This window comes from Oryx dammah, unplaced genomic scaffold, assembly GCF_014754425.2.
Source record: "Oryx dammah isolate SB20612 unplaced genomic scaffold, SCBI_Odam_1.1 HiC_scaffold_26, whole genome shotgun sequence".
In the NCBI taxonomy this organism is placed as follows: Eukaryota; Metazoa; Chordata; class Mammalia; order Artiodactyla; family Bovidae; genus Oryx; species Oryx dammah.
In genome coordinates, this window is record NW_024070210.1 from 30,041,339 (window position 1) to 30,047,172 (window position 5,834).

General features: G+C 41.0%; 1 pseudogene; it reads left to right on the forward strand.

Moving 5' to 3' along the window:
• Nucleotides 1-531: 531 nt before the first annotated feature.
• LOC120853627 lies at nt 532-763 on the forward strand (annotated as a pseudogene).
• Nucleotides 764-5,834: the final 5,071 nt, after the last annotated feature.

Genomic DNA, 5,834 nt, shown 5'->3' on the forward strand with positions numbered 1-5,834 from the left:
AAGAACATACCCCAGAGTTGATATAAAATATAAAACTTCAGATTAAAAGAGGATGAGTTTGGAAAAAAAAGATTCATTCTGAAACTTCAGAATACATATAAAGAGAAGGAAAATCCCATGAACGGAGGAGCCTGGTAGGCCTGCAGTCCATGGGGTTGCTAAGAGTAGGACACAACTAAGAGTCGGACACGACTGAGCGATTTCACTTTCACTTTTCATTTTCATGCATTGGAGAAGGAAACGGCAACCCACTCCTGTATTCTTGCCTGGAGAATCTCAGGGATGGGGTAGCCCGGTGGGCTGCTGTCTATGGGGTCGCACAGAGTCGGAAACGACTGAAGCAACTTAGTAGCAGCAGCAGCAACACACCAAAGTCTTTGGGTTGGGAGGTGAATAGGGGAAACATTACTATAAACAAGTAACAATTTCAGGGATTCCACTGACACATGGGATGCAACAAAGCAATGGAGGAAAGCAGAGCAACTATGGGAGATACTTAACATTCTAGCCAGAGGAGCAGCCAGTGGCGGGATGGAGCAGGCGAGGGACTGCTTACACCTGAGATGGACAACAGCCCAGCACACACCAGAGGTAGAAGTCCAAGTGAAATGTCAAAGGAATTACAACTGAGCAACCAAGAGTGTCAGTTGTACCTAAGGGAATCTAGCAGATGCAAATATGTGTAACGGGTTTCCAGGTGAAATCAAGACAGGTATTCTTAGTTGAGACGCCAAGAAGTGATAAAAGCAGTAGTGGAACATAAAGATAGCTGCCTCCAAGTGAAAAATCAGTAGTTGTATATCTTTATAAGGTATAAAATAATAAAGTAATAATATAATGTATAATGTAATAAAGATATTGTCCATGAAAAATAGAAAGGCAAGCAAGAAAGCAATGGAGTAATGCTTTCAAATAACTAAGGAAAAAATATTTTGAACATAAAATTCTGTATGCAGCCACACCATCAACCAAGTGTGAAAGTGAAATGAAGGCATTTCATACATGCAAAGACTTAGAACAGTTCTTATATATCTCTTCTGAAAAAAGTTGACAAGTACCAAAATATACTTCAGCAACACCAAAGAGGAATCCATGACAAAGGATGTACAGAGTCTAAGAAACAGCAAAAGTAACCCACAAAGACCATAGAGAGAAACAGTGGGGATAGATGTATGCAATGTGACAATAAAATAGTCTGTTTAAAAGTAGCTATTCCAAAAACAGTACAAATAACAATCGGGATAATTATGAAATATATTTTCTTTTTCAACAAGAGAAAAGGGAGACAATTACAAACTCTGTGAAAATTGTGGTCCATAGATGCAGTAAGCTAAAACAAGGCATTTATTTGAGAAATAGATAAACTGTATGAAAGGAATATCCATTTCACTTTGTTATAGGAAAATCTCAGAGTGGCACAGGTTTAGGAACATAAAATTACAACTCCTTTTCTATGGATTCAATCATCCCACCTAGATCTGTAACAAATACTAGTTATATAATCATAATACCGTAAGTGCTATTATTTAGACTTGAATTTCATAATAGATTTATAGATGAAGACAAAGTATGGAAAATTCAGGTTATAAGTGTTATTATAAACTATGCAAAAGAGAGTTACAAAGTTGAAAGGATTTCTGGTTTCTGGTCAGAAATATAAGATGCTTTAAAGTCACCACTCCATCCTAACAACTAACAAAAAGCCTAAAAATCAACAATTTTTCTTACATCCCTCAGAGAATTGAAGTCATGGGGCAAACTGCTGCCCTCAAAATTGGAGAGACAAACAGGCAGATAGAAACAATCACAATTTACTGGAGGAGAATCCTAAATGGAAATCAGACCATGTTCCTTTAATCCATGACATCAGGACCAGCTTTCAACTAAAAGTTACAAGGCAAACTGAAAGGCAATCAACACAGTTTGCAGAGAAGGAACAGCATCAGAATCAAATTCAGATATGTCAGGGATGTTGGAATTATCAGTCCAAGTATTCAAACAAATATGATTAACATGCTAAAAGCCCTAATGGATAAAGCCGACAACATGCAAGAATAGATGGGAAGAAGAAAGATGGAAATGTTAAAAGAGAATCAAAATGAATTCTAGACATCAAAAACAGAAATGAATGTGATAACTTCTGATGGGCTTTGGTGGGCTCATTCTTAGAGTGGACATGGCTGAAGAAGAAGCATGAGATTATGTGAATAAAAACTTCCAAAACTGAAAAGAAAAAAGATTAAAAAAAAGAAAAGGAACAGATCCATGGACAACTACAGAAGGTATAACAAAGATATTCCTTTTGGGAATGCCAGAAACAGAATTTCCTCAAATTAATATTAAACAACAAATCACACATCCAGGAAACTCAAAGAACAATAAGTTGCGACCCCATGAATCGCAGCACGCCAGCCTCCCTGTCCATCACCATCTCCCGGAGTTCACTCAGACTCACGTCCATCGAGTCCGTGATGCCATCCAGCCATCTCATCCTGGGTCATCCCCTTCTCCTCCTGCCCCCAATCCCTCCCAGCATCAGAGTCTTTTCCAATGAGTCAACTCTTTGCATAAGGTGGCCAAAGTACTGGAGTTTCAGCTTTAACATCATTCCTTCCAAAGAAATCCCAGGGTTGATCTCCTTCAGAATGGACTGTTTGGATCTCCCTGCAGTCCAAGGGATTCTCAAGAGTCTTCCCCAACACCACAGTTCAAAAGCATCAATTCTTTGGCGCTCAGCCTTCTTCACAGTCCAACTCTCACACCCATACATGATCACAGGAAATACCACAGCCTTGACTAGACGGACCTTAGTCGGCAAAGTAATGTCTCTGCTTTTGAATGTACTATCTAGGTTGGTCATAACTTTTCTACCAAGGAGTAAGCATCTTTTAATTTCATGGCTGCAGTCACCATCTGCAGTGATTTTGGAGCCCAGAAAAATAAAGTCTGACACTGTTTCCACTGTTTCCCCATCTATTTCCCATGAAGTGATGGGACCAGATGCCATGATCTTCGTTTTCTGAATGTTGAGCTTTAAGCCAACTTTTGCACTCTCTTCTTTCACTTTCATCAAGAGGCTTTTTAGTCCCTCTTCACTGTCTGCCATAAGGGTGGTGTCATCTGCATATCTGAGGTTATTGATATTTCTCCTGCCAATCTTGATTCCAGCTTGTGTTTCTCCCAGTCCAGTGTTTCTCATGATGTACTCTGCATAGAAGTTAAATAAGCAGGGTGACAATATACAGCCTTGACGTACTCTTTTTTCTATTTGGAACCAGTCTGTTGTTCCATGTCCCGTTCTAACTGTTGCTTCCTGACCTGCGTACAGATTTCTCAAGAGGCAGGTCAGGTGGTATGGTATTCCCATCTCTTTCAGAATTTTCCACAGTTTATTGTGATCCACACAGTCAAAGGCTTTGGCATAGTCAATAAAGCAGAAATAGATGTTTTTCTGGAACTCTCTTGCTTTTTCCATGATCCAGCGGATGTTAGCAATTTGATCTCTGATTCCTCTGCCTTTTCTAAAACCAGCTTGAACATCTGGAAGTTCACAGTTCACGTTTTGCTGAAGCCTGGCTTGGAGAATTTTGAGCATTACTTTCCTAGCATGTGAGAAGAGTGCAATTGTGTGGTAGTCTGAGCATTCTTTGGCTTTGCCTTTCTTTGGGATTGGAATGAAAACTGACCTTTTCCAGTCCTGTGGCCACTGCTGAGTTTTCAAATTTGCTGGCATATTGAGTGCAGCACTTTCACAGCATCATCTTTCAGGATTTGAAACAGCTCAACTGGAATTCCATCACCTCCACTAGCTTTGTTCGTAGTGATGCTTCCTAAGGCCCACTTGACTTCACTTTCCAGGATGTCTGGCTCTAGATAAGTGATCACACCATCATGATTCAGTTCTCTCCAAATTACACACAGGCATACAACATTCAAACTACAGAAAATCAAAGATAAGGAAATTTTGAATGAGGCCAGTGAGGGAATAATACCACACCTACAGAGGAACAAACATATGAATTGAGATCTGACTTCTTCTCTAAAATTATGCAAGTAAGAAGAGGGTGAAGTGAAATATTTAAAGTGTTGAAGAGAAAGAAACATTAACCTAGAATTCTGCATCCTGGGAAATTATCATCCAAAAGTGAAGGAGAGGCAGTGCGCCAGGTGATGGTCGCACAGGTCTCTTGCTTCAACAGTGTTTGGAGGGAACAGACCCAAGGATACCCCTTGCTCCAGCCTCCCATCGCCCTCCAATCTTTTTTCTAATCACAACCTTCAGAATCAGCCACTCAGCTGTCTTCAGTCACTAGGACCAGCCAACACCATTTTCTGAGCTTACCTCCTTATTACCGATCAACTATGAGATTGGTCAGAATTATTCCACAGAGGTGAGGGCCACCAACAACCTCCTGGTCAACATGCATTTGCAGGCCTCCTACACCTAGCTCTCTTTGGATTTCTATTTTCACCAAGAAAATGTGGGTCTGAAGGACATGGGCCATTTTCTTCTGCCGGTTGGCCTAGGAGAATGGCAAAAGTGCCCAGCTGTCTCTTGAAAATGCAAAACCAGCGTTGGGGTCATGTCCCCTTCCAGGTCGTGCAGAAGCTGTCTCAAGATTAGTGGGGTAAAACCCAGGATGCTATGGAAGCCACCATTCTCATGGAGAAGAACCTGAGCTATGCCCTTTTAGATCTGCATGACCCCCGCAGGTGCCCACCTTGTGACTTCCTGGAGAGCCACTTCTTGGAGGAGCAGGTGAAACTCATCAAGAAGATGGGTGACCACCTGACCAACCTCCACAGGCTGGCTGGTCCTCAGGCTGGGTTAAGGGAATATCTCTTGGAAGCATGACTAGAAACCTCTGGAGCCTAGCGGACTTTGAGGAGCCCCTCTGGTGTCAGGGCTGCTACATGAAGCCCCTCTCTGCAGCCACTAGGCAGCTTTTTAACCCCCTGGGGGGCCCTCTCCCAAGCCTTGGACCAAATGCAAACAATAAGACTTTTTGCAGAAAAAAACAAAGTGAATGAGAAATAAAGACGTTCTCAAACAAAGATTGAGAGATATTTGTTACCAATAGATCTGCCTTTTCAGAAATGTTTAAGGAAGTTCTTCAGACAAAAGGAAAATTATATAGATCAGAAACTCGGATTTACATAAGGAAAAAACATTAGAGAAAGAATAGTGAAGTGAAGTCACTCAGTCGTGTCTGACTCTTTGTGACCCCATGGACCAGTAACTTATCAGGCTCATCTGTCCCTGGGATTTTCCAAGCAATAGTACTGGAGTGGATTGCCGTTTCCTTCTCCAGCGGGTTTTCCCAACCCAGGGATCGAACCCGGGTCTCCCATATTGCAGGAAGACGCTTTACCGCCTGAGCCACCAGGGAAGTCCATAAGTGAAGGTAAAATAAAGCTTTTTTGCTTCAAAATAATAAAAGCAACTATATATTCTATGATTTTACCAAAATGAAGAGAAACTGGGAGGCAGAGACAAAGAAGTTAAGAGAAGTGTAGGCATACTAATTTCCTCATCTTACCTAGGAGAGAATCAGGTTTTACTAAATAGTTGATGGATCAAGAAAAAAGAAGTTTAAATATATTTTTGTAAGCTATGTAGTAAGTTATAAAATAATCAAAATTGCATGAAAGAGTAGGGAACTGAGAAGCGTTAAATGGGCTAAACTCCAACTCTTTCATTGAAGACAGTCAGGAGTATTCCTGACAGTTGATAAACCAAATAAAAGAGACATAGAATACTATTCAGCGCTCTAGATATATCCAAGCTGCTAAGTCACTTCGGTCATGTCCAACTCTGTGTGACCCCATAGACG